Below are 16,834 nucleotides of genomic sequence, written 5' to 3'. Positions count from 1 at the left end.
CAGAGTGAAAAATGAAGAAGTTAGGAAGGAAATTGGAGCGGTGACGTTGACTGAGAAAATTGAAAAGAATAGATTAAAATAGTTTGGGCATGTGAAGAGGATGGGAGAGGGAAGAATACCAAGAAGAATGATGGAGTTCAAGATTAAGGCCAAGAGGAAGACCGAAAACAAGATGGATTGCCACAATAAAGATGAGTTTAAGGAGGAGAAGCCTGCTATGGAACCAAATTGTGGAAGAAGAATGGTGGAAAGACCGAGTAAAGTGGCGAAGTACCATTGATACCCCAACCCGACCAGATGTTGGATAGAGGGGAAACGAAGAAGATGATGATTCAGATAAAGCGTACCATTACTGACAGGTAAGCTTTTATTACACTCTGAAGGTATATACTGGAAGATAATAGACAGGCTACAGGAACAGAAAAAGTAAACGCAGAATCTGCAAAATTTTGAAGCATGAGGCTGCACAAAATGTTGTCACACATAATCACTCTCTACTGGCAAACAAGTAAAATATCTGAATCGTGGTAAACACAATAAGTAATAACCTTTTACAAGATATGTAATTTCAAAGATGGTAAAATGTGCAGACATACTTTGTATATAAATTATATGGAATAATAATAAACAGCAGCATTATTATAAGTGCATAAATCCTCACTGGTGAAGAACAGAACGAAATTTATTGCACTCATTGAAGTTATACTACAACAAATGACAGAGAAATGCGAGAATTCAGTTATCAAATACTCGCCTACACGGCCCAGTCACATTAAATATGACCACCGCCTTTGCTCGACGTCGGCGTGCAAGAACCACTCACAGACGGCAGGTGGCAGCAATAACATGGACGGTATATAAAGGGTGTCGGGCGGGAGGGAGGGAGGGACGCGGATAACAGAGCATTCGTTGTCGTATTGAGGAAATGGAGCGATTTATCTGACGTTCAAAAGGGCATAACCGTTGGCCTTCGGGCCAAGGCTGGAAACATTTACGAAACGGCTAACAGTTCATGTGACGCATGGTTGAAGTACTTGGTGCATGGCAAAGTAACACTATGCAAAAAAAAGAAAAAAAAATTGGTTCAAATGGCTCTGAGCACTATGTGACTTAAGAGCTGAGGTCATCAGTCCAAACCTAACTAACCTAAGGACATCACACTCATCCATGCCCGAGGCAGGATTCGAACCTGCGACCGTAGCGGTCGCGCGGTTCCAGACTGAAGCGCCTAGAACCGCTCGGCCACTCCGGCCGGCGACACTATGCAAAACCGCCGTCGAGACAGCTGTGATGCACCATGGGAGAGTAGACGCATAACTGCTGCGCAACTGACCACCCAGATGGACCAAGGGGCTACCAACAGTTTCTGTTCAACGACCATTCTGCGAACCTTGCTGCCTATGGACCTCCACACAGGCGTGTCGTCCATGCTCCCATGCTAACTCCTGTTCATCGGCGACGAAGGCTGCAATTTGCACGCCAGTACTTCAACTTTCAACTGCATGTCCACTGACTGGCGACAGGTGGCGTTTTCAGAAGAATCAGGTTTACGCTCCATCGGACATATGACCAACACTCTGCAACAGTTTACCAAAGAAAAATCACCAGTCTTATGTTTTCAGAAGTTATTTTGTTTTTACGACCAGTTTCGGTACCTCATTGACGCCATATTCAGCAACTCCAAGCCGCTGTCAGGCCTTCGAAGAACGCATTCCACAAAAAGTTCATGGAATCCAGATATCGGTGGCTCCAGTTATGCTTGCCCCAATGGATCTGTTTGTCATTACATGAAGTGCATTGGGACCTGAAAATGATATTAAGAGTTGCCGAAACTGGTCGTTTAAACAAAAAAGATTCTGAAAACATACGGCTGTTTCGCGATTTTTCTTTCGTAAATGTATGACCGGCCGCCGTCCCTCATCCACGATGGCTCAACAGAGATCCCTGGAGCAATCGTCGGAATGGTCCAGGCTGGAGAAGGAAGCGTTATAGTGTTGAGAATGTTGCCTTGGCATTCCCTGTGTGATCTCGCCATTCTGGCAGACACAGTGGATCAACAACACAGTATGTATATTCTCGGGGACCATGTACATCCTTACAAGCAGTTTGTTTCTCAGCTGCCAGCAGGACGATGCGGAGTGTCACACAGCTCGCTTTGTGCGCACGTGGCTCGAAGAGCACCAAACTGCCCGGACTTAAGCCCAGGTGAGAATCGGTGAAGCCAGCCGCGGTCGCCGAGCGGTTCTAGGCGCTTCAGTCTGGAACCGCGCGACTGCTACGGTCGCAGGTTCGAATCCTGCCTCGGGCATGGATGTGTGTGATGTCCTTAGGTTAGTTAGGTTTAAGTAGTTCTAAGTTCTAGGGGACTGATGACCTCCGATATTAAGTCACATACTGCTCAGAGCCATGTGAACCACTTGAAGAATCTGTGAGACCTCCTCGATCGGGCTGTGGCGGCATGGATCTTCAACCGAAAAACCTAGCGCAGCTGGCCGCGGCATTTGCGTCGGCATGACTGCACACTTCTGTCGGTACTTACTGTATCTTCCATAACCTCACTGACTCTCTTCCTGCCCGCCTCAAAGCGGTCCGCCCGCAAAAAGTGGTTATTCAGACTCGTGACAGGTGGTCACATTAACGCGATTGAACCGTGTAGCTACTATATACTTCATACAGTCGCTTGATAATGTTAACAGAATCTTTGGGCAGTAATGGAAAATAATGGGCACCTATAGGAAGTTGATAAGATTTTGAAAAATACGGGAAGACCGCTTTACCTGTGAGTCCTTTACTTATATGCACGACCGTTTTCGCAGAATTTTAGCTTCTTCATCAGGTGCAATAAAATCAAGACTTGTTCCGACAGAGAATAGCTTGATTTTTATTGCCAGTGTCGATTCAGCCAAAAAAAAAAATGCCAAACCGGTCGTGCCTATAAATAAAGGACTGACAAGAAAACTGGTCTTATTTTTTCAAAATGATATACACTCCTGGAAATGGAAAAAAGAACACATTGACACCGGTGTGTCAGACCCACCATACTTGCTCCGGACACTGCGAGAGGGCTGTACAAGCAATGATCACACGCACGGCACAGCGGACACACCAGGAACCGCGGTGTTGGCCGTCGAATGGCGCTAGCTGCGCAGCATTTGTGCACCGCCGCCGTCAGTGTCAGCCAGTTTGCCGTTTCATACGGAGCTCCATCGCAGTCTTTAACACTGGTAGCATGCCGCGACAGCGTGGACGTGAACCGTATGTGCAGTTGACGGACTTTGAGCGAGGGCGTATAGTGGGCATGCGGGAGGCCGGGTGGACGTACCGCCGAATTGCTCAACACGTGGGGCGTGAGATCTCCACAGTACATCGATGTTGTCGCCAGTGGTCGGCGGAAGGTGCACGTGCCCGTCGACCTGGGACCAGACCGCAGCGACGCACGGATGCACGCCAAGACCGTAGGATCCTACGCAGTGCCGTAGGGGACCGCACCGCCACTTCCCAGCAAATTAGGGACACTGTTGCTCCTGGGGTATCGGCGAGGACCATTCGCAACCGTCTCCATGAAGCTGGGCTACGGTCCCGCACACCGTTAGGCCGTCTTCCGCTCACGCCCCAACATCGTGCAGCCCGCCTCCAGTGGTGTCGCGACAGGCGTGAATGGAGGGACGAATGGAGACGTGTCGTCTTCAGCGATGGGAGTCGCTTCTGCCTTGGTGCCAATGATGGTCGTATGCGTGTTTGGCGCCGTGCAGGTGAGCGCCAGAATCAGGACTGCATACGACCGAGGCACACAGGGCCAACACCCGTCATCATGGTGTGGGGAGCGATCTCCTACACTGGCCGTACACCACTGGTGATCGTCGAGGGGACACTGAATAGTGCACGGTACATCCAAACCGTCATCGAACCCATCGTTCTACCATTCCTAGACCGGCAAGGGAACTTGCTGTTCCAACAGGACAATGCACGTCCGCATGTATCCAGTGCCACCAACGTGCTCTAGAAGGTGTAAGTCAACTACCCTGGCCAGCAAGATCTCCGGATCTGTCCCCCATTGAGCATGTTTGGGACTGAATGAAGCGTCGTCTCACGCGGTCTGCACGTCCAGCACGAACGCTGGTCCAACTGAGGCGCCAGGTGGAAATGGCATGGCAAGCCGTTCCACAGGACTACATCCAGCATCTCTACGATAGTGTCCATGGGAGAATAGCAGCCTGCATTGCTGCGAAAGGTGGATATACACTGTACTAGTGCCGACATTGTGCATGCTCTGTTGCCTGTGTCTATGTGCCTGTGGTTCTGTCAGTGTGATCATGTGATGTATCTGACCCCAGGAATGTGTCAATAAAGTTTCCCCTTCCTGGGACAATGAATTCACGGTGTTCTTATTTCAATTTCCAGGAGTGTATATAGGCCGTGGCTGCCCTGACTTCAAAGTCTGCTGTGTAAGTTGATAAGAACCTATACAAGCAGTATAATACATGCAGGTAAAAACAAAGCAGTTGAAATTTAACAACTAAATGAATATGAGAAAGGTATCCAATATTACCTATTATTTTTACTACGCACATTAATGACTTTATACAAATGTACACGGAACTTGTAAAGGTGCGCGGCGTACCGGCCTGACTGCGGTTAGAGTGCAGCCTTTCTTCGCTGCGGTAACAGGAGGGAAAAATCGTCCGTACTCATTTGATGGCTGACTGGACGTGGGGCTGTCCTGGAGGGACTGGAACGTGGAAAAGTCGCAGCTTCTACCCGGGACTTAACCCCGTTTCTCCATGGCCGAAGTCTAGACAACCACCGCCGCTTAAAAGCACATCATATGCAAATTTAAAATATTTTCAAACACATACTGGGTGAAAATTATTTAAACAGACACATAGTGGGAGGTTGCACGGGACAACGAAAACAAATATTTTTTCTTTTTTCCTGTGATAACTTTTCGAACCGTTAGAGGGAGTTTTCTCTGGATGAAAATTAATTAAACTGGCAAACCATGGGAGGTTGCATGGGACAATGAAAACACTTTTTGTGATGTGTTTCCTTGTGAGGGCTGAAAGTGACACAAACAAACGTTAATTCTTTATGACCGAGAGACAAAATCATTAACACATCACAATTACTTCAATTACAGTAGAGGTTTAAGAATGCCTACATTGACCTATAAACAGAGGTTACACCAGTGGGTCGTGTTCTGTCTAAGACGGTCAAAGAATGTTGCTGCTATACGGGCAACCAGATCCTCTTGAGATTCATCAGGGGTTTTGTGAACAATGTACGACATCTCTCGTCACATGAAAAAGTCCAGAAGCGTAAAATCAGGGAATCGAGTAGGCCATCGCAGAGGATCAACACTGCCAAACCTTTTTTCTGGAATTAACGCACAGGACGACTGAAACGCGGCGGCGTCCCGTCATGCTGGAACCCCATGCGCTCTCTTGTAGCGAGTGGCACGTGATCCAGCAAGTCTGGCAATGCTCTGGCGGGGAAATTGTAGCAATACTTGTCATTAAATGGCCTAGGTAGGAGATATGGTACAATTAAACAGTCACTATCAACATCTGCCCTTACAGTCACGTAGAACCACAACTGATGAGTGCGAGTAATGTGGCTTGTGGATCAACCTCACTCAAAACAAGTGAACTGTGGGTATCTAATACCATATCTCGCCCTGCCGTTGCTTCGTCTGTAAGCAGCACAGAGGCGGGAAATGTAGGGTGCATCTGACACTGTTCCAGGCACCACTGCCAAAACTGTGCTCTGAATGGACAGTCATCTGGTACCAGGTTGTGCACAAGTTGTAAGTGACATGTATTAGTTATTGTTCGTGAAGGATGTTTCTTACATTCGTCCTCATGATACACGTAGTTGCACGAGTGCTGAGACCGATTACGCTCTCCACGGATTACAAAGTGCTCACATTTAATTGTGACATTAGGGAAAAATGTTTATTTTGGTGTCCCGGGCAACTTCCCAGAGGTTGTCACTTAAGTAATTTTCCCCCTGTATATGCGACGAAAATGTGTTATACCACGCAATTCATCACTTGCATTATCTACGTTAGCAATACGACGCTGGTATACCTGGAACTAAAGAAATTATAAAGTTAACTTCAGTCAACCCTCTTGTAAATTATTTAATGACTGTACTGGTTTCGACTGTCATTATAAATTGCCCGTAAATACTTCTTGGCCGATAGCAGGGCCAGAGCTCGTTTGGAGTCAACATTTCCATGTGGCCTCTGCTGGAGAGATGGTAGCGCTGTTAATTTTGTCGTGGGAACATTGCCACTGAACAGAGTCGTCTTACTGTTTTCTCGTCCTTCTCTACCGTTTTCTCATTTCGTCTTTGGTCTTAGTCTGCTTGAATAGCTTCGACGTGAGAGGTTCGAATCCAACGAATTCTTTAATCCGTTTCTAATTTATCGAAATGTTATTTTTTCATTAGTATGCATCCAGCACTCATTTGTTGGCATTAGTCTCAGTTGATTCTTTATCGAAGTCGGGCACACACAGTACCCTGTCGTCCACTGGTCACATTCCTGATTAGGAGTCGAATTTAACCGTTTGGTGATCTGACTACACGCGAGCATGTTACTAGTCATTATCAGCCGAGTGGTGCATACATAAAACTACGCCATTGTTCTGTCAACTAAAATAAAAATAGGTACCACCAAAATAGTAAGCTTTTATAGCTGGAATAATTCTTCTTATATAGAGCATCTGAACCATTAATTACGCGGGAGGAAATTGTTAGTGATCTGCACATACAACGAAATGGGAGCTTAACGACACTGCACTGAAATCTTTACTACAGCACTTACCAACATGATAAAATACACTAGACAGAGCACAAGACACACAGAAGACACTTCACAAACAATATCTGTACGTGAATACTTTTGGTGGCTTTATGATAAGTATTGATCAGAGTCATTCTTTGGATAGAAATAGAACGAGCTCCTAGCCAAGGTCATGAAGGCCCAAAGGATGTCTATTGGCCTCCTTGTCATCTTCTGCCTTGCAGCGTCACGCGAATACGGTATGGAGGGGCATGTTGTCAGCACATCGCTCTCCCGACGATTTTGCATACTTTCCAGACTGTGGAGCCGCTACTGTTCGGTCAAGTACTTCCTCAATTGACATCACGAGGGAGTGCACCCCGAACCAGCCGTCTCACCAATCCTTGGCAATGCCTTGAATCGAACCCGCGTCCACCATCTACGCTGACCACTCGGACTTGAAATAGTGCTACGAAATGTTCGTACAGTAGCAGCACAAGCTTTAGTAATTTACTCTAATTAGCAATCAACAAGTAAAATAATTCCTGCCTGGCTATAAAAACTTCATTAAGAATAGTATAATGCCCATGAAACAATAATTGAAAGTTTGTCAGAATTAAATCACTCCTAATGTGGTGTCACCGCCAGACACCACACTTGCTAGGTGGTAGCCTTTAAGTCGGCCGCGGTCCGCTAGTATACGTCGGACCCGCGTGTCGCCACTGTCAGTGATTGCAGACCGAGCGCCGCCACACGGCAGGTCTAGAGAGACGTCCTAGCACTCGCCCCAGTTGTACAGCAGACTTTGCCACAGATGGATCAATGACAAATACGCTCTCATTTGCCGAGAAGACAGTTAGCATAGCCTTCAGCTACGTCATTTGCTACGACCTAGCAAGGCGAATGACCAGTTTATATTGAGATTATAATTATGTATCATCAAGAGCGATGTTCTCCAATTATGGATTAAAGGTAAGTATTCCAGAAGCTATGAACTATTTTTGGCTACTATAACTCCTTTAACTGTTCCAGACCTCACGCCAGTCTGCGTGAGCTTAAACGGGTGCATTTCGGCCTCCTCTAGCAACACGGTGTTGGCTCTTCTGCCAACACATCATATGGCGCCGAGGATTCTGCGTTCCTAACTATATTACCGTAATTTACTTATGTCATGGCTTCGCCGCAATCTCCAGATGTACTGTCCGAATTTTATCGCTTGCAGAATCAGCAGACGCAGACCTTATTGGATGCCCTTGGACAGCTCGTCCAGGGTCAACGTGCAATGCAAAACGATGCGGCAGCCGCCGCTCCACCACTACTGCAGCCACAACACGCTGTTGCACCACCTTTTCGTCCTTTTGATGCTGCACTGGAAAGCTGGACGGAGTGGTCACGCCAATTTGGATTCCATCTCGCCGCCTACAGAATTCAAGGTATTGAGCGGCAGCCTTTTTTGCTTTCTTGTGTAGGAGTGTCCACCTATCGTGTGATAGTGAAATTGTTTCCCCGACGCGACGTAGCAACTCTGTCCTACGACGAAATTTTGTCTGCATTAGATGCATATTTCAAAGAATCTGTCAATGTCGTTGCAAAAAGGTATACGTTCTTTCGTACAAAACGTATGACCAGTCAAAGTAATAGGGAGTGGGTTGCAACTTTGCAAGGCCTTACTAGGGATTGTGCTTTTGCGTGTGAAAGTGGACTCCCTTATTCAGATACTATGTTACGTGATGCAATTGCACAGAACGTTTCTGATATTCATATACGGGAACAGACTTTGAAACTAGTCAATCCCTCCCTTCAACAAGTGATGGACATATTGGATAGGCAAGACACACTTGACTTTGCTCAGGAATCATTTGAAACTTCGCCAGCTGTGTGTCACATTAACCGGCCCGCTGGGCGCGCTGCACGGAACAGTAAACAGCCCTTGCGCCCATCCGCGCAGCTGCCGCCAAGGTCTCCGCTACGTGTGCCGCGCAAGCAAGCAAATGCAGTGCTAAAATCATGCCCGCGGTGCGCTACTAGACATTCGCATGAGAATTGCCCGTCACGCCAAGCTATTTGCTTTTTCTGTAATAAAAAAGGACATGTTCAAAGTGTTTGCCAGAAGAAGCTCAGAACGGACACACACAACCATTCCAGGCCCTTTGCTTCACGCCGGAATCGAACCAAGAATACTCAGGCTCGTGAACCTTCGCCCATGGAAATTCATGTAGTTAATTCCACTCCGCCCAGTGCCACTCTCTCTAACAGTGACTGTGTTCATCCCGCAAATAGTGTGCGCCGACATCGCCGGAAATCGCGTCAAGTCGCAAGTGCTTCTGTACCAGTGTCAGTTCACGTTGCACGAGACAGTCGCTCTTGTCGTCAGCAGGACAATAAACTTTTTGTAGATTTGGACATTAATGGCAAGGTCATACCATTCCAGCTCGATACCGGAGCTGCAGTTTCATTGATCAATAAAGACACGTACATACAACTGGGCACACCTCCGTTGAGTGCCGAAAATGTTAAGTTAACTAGTTATTCAGGACATGCTATCCCTGTGTTAGGACAGTGCAGCCTTCTTGCAACATACAAGGGACAAACAAAACTTGTGTCATTTTACGTACTTCGTTCTTCTTCTGCAGTGAACTTGTTTGGTTTAGATTTATTTCAGTTGTTTAACTTGTCTATAGTCAATCAGGTCCTATCAGTGAACCAGACTGTGCCTTCAGCCAGTGTTTCTCGTCTCTGTGACGAATTTGCAGACATTTTTGCACCGGGCCTTGGTTGCACTAAGAACTATAAAGCACATTTGGCACTGAAAGTAAACGTGCAACCGAAATTTTTCAGAGCGCGCGATGTTCCCCACGCATTGCGTGATGAGGTCGCAAGAACATTACACGATTTGGAATCACAAGGTGTGATTGAACGTGTGCAGGCTTCTCTCTGGGCCTCACCCTTAGTAATTTTGCCAAAACCTTACGGAAAATTGAGACTTTGTGTGGACTCCAAAGCTACAGTGAATCCACAACTAGTGATTGCAACTTTTCCTTTACCCCGCCCGGAAGATCTTTTTGACAAACTGTGCCCGGGTAAATATTTTTCGAAGTTGGACCTCGCAGATGCGTACTTGCAAATACCGGTGGATGAAGACTCCCAGCGCGTTTTGGTGGTTAACACGCATCTTGGTTTGTACCGATTCAAAAGACTGCCATTCGAGTGTGCATCCGCCCCTGCATTGTTTCAGCAATATCTGCAAACTGTTTGTGTGTCGGTCCCTACTGCAGCAAACTATCTGGACGATATTGTGATCTCCGGACAGACGGAAGAAGAACATTTAGCCAATCTCAGAACATTATTTCAGGTCTTGCGACAAAATGGTCTTCGCTTGCGGAAGGACAAATGTGTGTTTTTTGCTCGTGACTTACCCTATCTGGGACATGTAATCAATGCCCAAGGCATACATCCCAGTCCAGAGCACCTCCGTGCCATACAGGACTTGCCTTCGCCGCAGAATTTGAAGCAGCTACAGAGTGTGCTGGGAAAAATAAATTATTACCATAAATATGTGCGCCACGCCTCTTCCATTTCAGCTCCGCTTCATCGCTTACGCCGTAAAGGTGTTCCGTTCGTCTGGACGACGGAATGCGAACGCGCCTTTCGCCAGTTGAAATCGGCGTTGCTTTCCAATACTTGCCTTACGCCATTCGATCCCCTGAAACCCATTTTGTTGATGGTAGATGCATCGGATTTCTGGATCGGTGCTGTGCTTGCGCACAAAGATGGATCGCATGGTCGCCCTATTGCCTTTGCGTCCAAATTGTTCTCGTCTGCGCAAAGAAATTATTCACAGATAGAGAAAGAAGCTTTGGCTCTCGTATTTGGTGTTACTAAGTTTCATGATTTCTTGTATGGTCATTACTTTACCATAATCACAGACCACAAACCTTTGACATCGCTTTTTCATCCAAACAAGCCTGTACCTCCACGTACAGCGCAGAAATTCATTAGCTGGTCTATTTTCCTCTCACAGTACCGCTACGATATCTTGTATCGGTCCACTGCTAAGCACGGAAACGCCGATACGTTGTCCCATTTGCCTGTTGCTGTGGATAGAGCATTCGATTCTTCCGAACTTGCTTGCATGTTCATTGATTCGGAATACGATGACGTGGTCGAATCGTTTCCGATTGATTTTCGTCGTGTAGCTACAGCCACAGCTGCTGACCCTGTCCTTGCTACCGTTCTGCGTCTTGTTGCTACGCAGTGGCCCTTGTCAAAGTCACGGATCGAGGATCCGTTGGTTCGCCGATTTTTTGCTCACAAGGAGAGACTTTTGTACGACGTGGTGTTTTGCTGTTGCGTTCTGATAATGATCAGTCCCGGGTCGTGGTCCCACGTTCGTTACAGTCCTCTGTCTTACGGCTTCTCCACCAAGGACATTGGGGTATAGTGCGAACGAAACAACTTGCTCGTCAGCACTGTACTTGGTTCGGAATCGATGCTGCGATTACGAATATGTGCTCTTCTTGCATGGCGTGTGCCGAACAACAATCCGCCCCACCGCGGAAATTCTTTGCACGGCCAAAAGCCACTTCCCCTTGGCAACGCTTACACATCGATTTTGCTGGTCCATTCTGGAATGCTCGATGGTTGGTTGTGATAGATTCATTTAGTAATTTTCCTTTTGTTGTCAGGATGTCTTCCACGACGTCATCTGCCACCATCCAAGCGTTATCCGCTATCTTTTGCATTGAAGGTCTTCCACAGACTATTGTTTCCGACAATGGCCCACAATTCATGTCCGCAGAATTTCAGTCATTCTGCAAGGCCAATGGTATTCAACATCTGACATCCGCGCCGTTTTCGCCTCAGTCAAACGGTGCCGCTGAACGATTGGTCCGGACTTTCAAGTCACAGATGTTGAAGTTGAAAGAGTCGCATTCTCGGGAGGTCGCGTTATTGCTCTTTTTGTCCTCGTATCGCTCTCAGCCCCGAGATGGTCGCTCACCGGCTGAGTTGCTCCACGGTCGTCCTCATCGAACCTTGATGTCTTTGCTCCATCCGCCGCATCAGGTTCCTGTGCAGCGGCAGACACCTGCTTTTGTTCCAGGCGACGTTGTATGCTATCCCAACTATCGAGGTTCACGGCGTTGGCTCGCAGGGCGCATTCTTCGCTGCCTCGGCCGCACTATGTATCTGGTTTTGGGGGCCTCTGGTGAGGTGCGTCGGCACCTCAATCAGCTGCGCCTCTGTCGTCGCCTGGGTTCTGCCGCTCCCCGTCTGTTTTCAGCGACGGTGCCGTCCGGTCAGCGCCCTGGGGACCCATCTACTGGCTCGCCTCATCCCCAGGTGTTACCGACGCTGCCTTCCAATTTGCCCCATGGTGACGCGCCGCCGCCGCCGCCGCCGCCGCCGCCGCCGCCTGTACTCCCGCCGGCAACGCCCGAAGTGGCCGCGTCGCTGCAACCGCCGGGTGCCTCTCTGGGTCACGCGCCGCCGATCGCTTCCCGTGACCAGCTGTCCTCCGACATGGAACTCTTGCCCGCTCCGGACCAGATGTCGTCTTCGCCCGTCGGGTGCCCTGACCCGATGGAGGTCGACCCTTCGGCCCCTCCAGTCTCTCTAAGGGCGCATACACCGCATGTTGGCGTGCGCCCTGGACTAGGTTTTCAGGCGTTTCCTAGCTCCCCTCGGACCGAATGGCAGGGTGCGGGTGGCACAGCCTCGCCTGTTGTTAGGCTCCCCACTGGTCGCATACGTCAACATGGGGTCTTCCCCACGGCGGGCGGAAGCCTTATCACACAACCGTTCGCCGATTTGCGGGGGAGGAATGTGGTGTCACCGTCAGACACCACACTTGCTAGGTGGTAGCCTTTAAACCGGCCGCGGTCCGCTAGTATACGTCGGACCCGCGTGTCGCCACTGTCAGTGATTGCAGACCGAGCGCCGCCACACGGCAGGTCTAGAGAGACGTCCTAGCACTCGCCCCAGTTGTACAGCAGACTTTGCCACAGATGGATCAATGACAAATACGCTCTCATTTGCCGAGACGACAGTTAGCATAGCCTTCAGCTACGTCATTTGCTACGACCTAGCAAGGCGAATGACCAGTTTATATTGAGATTATAATTATGTATCATCAAGAGCGATGTTCTCCAATTATGGATTAAAGGTAAGTATTCCAGAAGCTATGAACTATTTTTGGCTACTATAACTCCTTTAACTGTTCCAGACCTCACGCCAGTCTGCGTGAGCTTAAACGCGTGCATTTCGGCCTCCTCCAGCAACACGGTGTTGGCTCTTCTGCCAACACATCACCTAATATAGGCATATAAAATTACTTTGTTAAACGATGTCATATTCGTTTTTAGTTGTAACTCTTTTATTGTGGTACTGCCGGGGCAATATTCGGTATTACGGCATAGAAATGTGTTAAAAATAACGTTCTTGTAGGGCTGTGTCATTTTTGATGGTAATATAATGAGTGGTTGATATCAATGACATGAGTAGCTTCATTATTTACATACAGGTTGTGGTCAGTTCTTGACAAATTTTACAATATTTCTTGTTGCTGCCTTTCTAGAAATTCAACTGAAAATGTACGATATAAAAATAATAACTGAAGACTGAAAATATTTACGAAAAGACGAATGTATACTTTACTCAAAATCACTTGGGCTTAAAGCTCTAACAGAAACGCACGCTAAATTGAGGGAATTTTAAATTTAGCATTTGAGAAATCTTTCACGCAGGAGGATCGTACAAACATACCGCCGTTTGAGTCTCGTACAGATTCCCATATGGAGGACACAGTGATGGACATCCCTGGGGTTGTGATGCAGCTGAATGGGTTGAAAATAAATAAATCGTCAGGTCCTGATGGGATTCCAATTCGGTTTTACAGAGAGTACTCTACTGCATTGGCTCCTTACTTAGCTTGCATTTATCGCGAATCTCTTGCCCAACATAAAATCCCGAGCGACTGGAAAAAAGGGCAGGTGACGCCTGTATATAAGAAGGGTAGAAGGAGAGATCATCAAAATTACAGACCAATATCCTTAACATCGGTTTGTTGCAGGATTCTCGAACATATTCTTAGTTAGAATATAATGAATTTCCTTGAGACAGAGAAGTTGCTGTCCATGCATCACCACGGCTTTAGAAAGCACCCCTCCTGCGAAATGCAACTCGCCCATTTTTCACATGATATCTGGCGAACCATGGCTGAAGGGTATCAGACGGATGCCATATTTCTTGACTTCCGGAAAGCGTTTGACTCGGTGCCCTACTGCAGACTCCTAAGGTACGAGCATATGGGATTGGTTCCCAAGTATGTGAGTGGCTCGAAGACTTCTTAAGTAATAGAACCCAGTACGTTGTCCTCGATGGTGAGTGTTCATCGGAGGTGAGGGTATCATCTGGAGTGCCCCAGGGAAGTGTGGTAGGTCCACTGTTGTTTTCTATCTACATAAATGATCTTTTGGATAGGGTGGATAGCAATGTGCGGCTGTTTGCTGATGATGCTTTGGTGTACGGGAAGGTGTCGTCGTTGAGTGACTGTCGGAGGATACAAGATGACTTGGACAGGATTTGTGATTGGTGTAAAGAATGGCAGCTAACTCTAAATATAGATAAATGTAAATTAATGCAGATGAATAGGAAAAAGAATCCTGTAATGTTTGAATACTCCATTAGTAGTGTAGCGCTTGACACAGTCACGTCGATTAAATATTTGGGCGTAACTTTGCAGAGCGATATGAAGTGGGACAAGCATGTAATGGCAGTTGTGGGGAAGGCGGGTAGTCGTCTTCGGTTCATTGGTAGAATTTTGGGAAGATGTGGCTCATCTGTAAAGGGGACCGCTTATAAAACACTGATACGACCTATTCTTGAGTACTGCTCCAGCTTTTGGGATCCCTATCAGGTCGGATTGAGGGAGGACATAGAAGCAATTCAGGGGCGGGCTGCTAGATTTGTTACTGGTAGGTTTGATCATCACGCGAGTGTTACGGAAATGCTTCAGGAACTCGGGTGGGAGTCTCTGGGGGGAAGGAGGCGTTCTTTTCGTGAATCGCTACTAAGGAAATTTAGAGAACCAGCATCTGAGGCTGACTGCAGTACAATTTTACTGCCGCCAACTTACATTTCGCGGAAAGACCACAAAGATAAGATAAGAGAGATTAGGGCTCGTACAGAGGCATATAGGCAGTCATTTTTCCCTCGTTCTGTTTGGGAGTGGAACAGGGAGAGAAGATGCTAGTTGTGGTACGAGATACTCTCCGCCACGCACCGTATGGTGGATTGCGGAGTATGTATGTAGATGTAGATGTAGAATTCTAGTCCGCCTGCTATGTAAACAACTGCTCTTTTTACTGCCTAGATATTTTTCAGCACATTTGTGACATCGTCAATGAAAATTTTTATTCACGTCTGATATTCTAGGTTGTTGGGTTCTGTAGGACCTTCGCTATATTACTGCATTACTTTAGTTTTTCGTAGTTCCTGTCTTCACCAGTATGCTCATCTATTGCGAAAATACACACAGAAACATGCTACATGTTTTCAGTGAACAACATGTTAAATGTTCCAACTTCGTAAAACACAATAATTATGTTTTGACTGATTGATTCTTTAATTACTTTGGCACACGTACATTTGGAAAGAAAAACGTCACTAAATCGTTTTAGCGATTACGAAGACATATATATGATTCAGTGTACACTAGGCTGCAATCCCAATATGTCTCAGTTAACGATCCCAAATCTGCACGTGTGGAACGTGCAAAAACCAGCTTCTGGTAGCAAGGTTACGGCGTGAGGTGTTTTACTTTCGCCTTCTCGTGGCCGCGTAAACATAACCGGCTCTGCTAATTGCCGCGATGGAGAGATATTGCAGCTATGCTTTGGATGGGAACTGAAGTTCGGTAACCACCAGAAATGGGACTCTGCAGTGTTTTAATTGGTTCCGCTATTATATTACAGTCCAGCTGAATTTCAATTTCTTCTTTGGCAGAAACTTAACAATAATACCTATTTCGCTACTATCAACGTGAAAATACGTTCTAAATTACTAGATTACAACTGTGTTTTATAACTGCTCTGTGTTACACGAGTAAGGGTGGACATGGTGAAACATATGGCACTTATTTTGCAGACAGAGGTATTAGCCTCTGAAAGTCGTCTCTTCAGACGGTAGTATGTAGTCTGTTAATACGTTTCAGTAGCCACAGTCTGCAATCAGCATACTGCCAAAACAGTGCTTCGAGTAACAAATACAATAAATTATTGTTTAATCAAAATGTCGTTTACCTGTAACAAGAGTGTTTTGCTCTCGTGTCAGTCCTCGCTGTATAACCGCGAACGTCACTGCTTCTGAAACAAGATGAAAGCAATGATTTTCATATGTTCATAAATAGGATAACAGAAAAATAGCTTCGATATTGCGGAAGGTTCCAGACAAAAATGATTTCACGTGTGATCTTCTACTCCCGGCAGAAAAGAAATTTGTTGCGTAACTTGACTAAAAGGAGGGATAGATTAATTTGACGTATGCCGAGGCTTCAAGGGATACATAATTTCGTAACAAAGGGAATTTCGTGTGTGTTTGTGTGTTGGGGGGGGGGGGACGCTGGGGAGGGGGAGGGGGGATGTCAAAAACGGAGAGTTAAACCAAGGTCTGGCTTCAGTAAGCAGTTTCAAATGAGTATCGTTTACAGGAGCTATGCAGAAATGAATAGGCTTTCACAAGACGGTCTAGTATGGACAGCTGCATCACACCAACCTTGTGACTGAAGGTCACAACAAGAACAATTTATTTCACAAAGTTTATACAGATATACTGAAAACAGAAAGGAAATACACATGTCTCATCAACACACTAATTAGAACAGGCAGTCTAATATTGCTCTGTAAACACATTACATCATTAGTAAGCGATACCTCCAGTCGGAATTGTGGAACAGCTCTCTCCTATGGCATTAGCTGCCTGCTTGTTTGTGCAACTGACAATGGGGATCTTCGAGACAGATTTCTGGGGATCATTTAAACAATTGCTATGATA

General features: G+C 46.7%; 1 protein-coding gene across 1 annotated transcript in view; it reads right to left on the bottom strand.

Moving 5' to 3' along the window:
- The window catches only part of LOC126251308 (ABC transporter G family member 23), a 341,716-nt gene extending 325,586 nt beyond the window's left edge, over nucleotides 1-16,130 (bottom strand). The window contains exon 1 of the mRNA XM_049951635.1: nucleotides 16,084-16,130. The gene's annotated coding sequence lies outside the window, so the exon portion shown is untranslated. The remainder of the gene's footprint in view (nucleotides 1-16,083) is intronic.
- Nucleotides 16,131-16,834: the final 704 nt, after the last annotated feature.

The sequence above is a fragment of the Schistocerca nitens genome, chromosome 4 (assembly GCF_023898315.1).
Source record: "Schistocerca nitens isolate TAMUIC-IGC-003100 chromosome 4, iqSchNite1.1, whole genome shotgun sequence".
NCBI classification, from domain to species: domain Eukaryota; kingdom Metazoa; phylum Arthropoda; class Insecta; order Orthoptera; family Acrididae; genus Schistocerca; species Schistocerca nitens.
The sequence above is the reverse complement of the archived record's forward strand: the minus strand, read 5'-3'. Positions and strand labels throughout refer to the sequence as shown.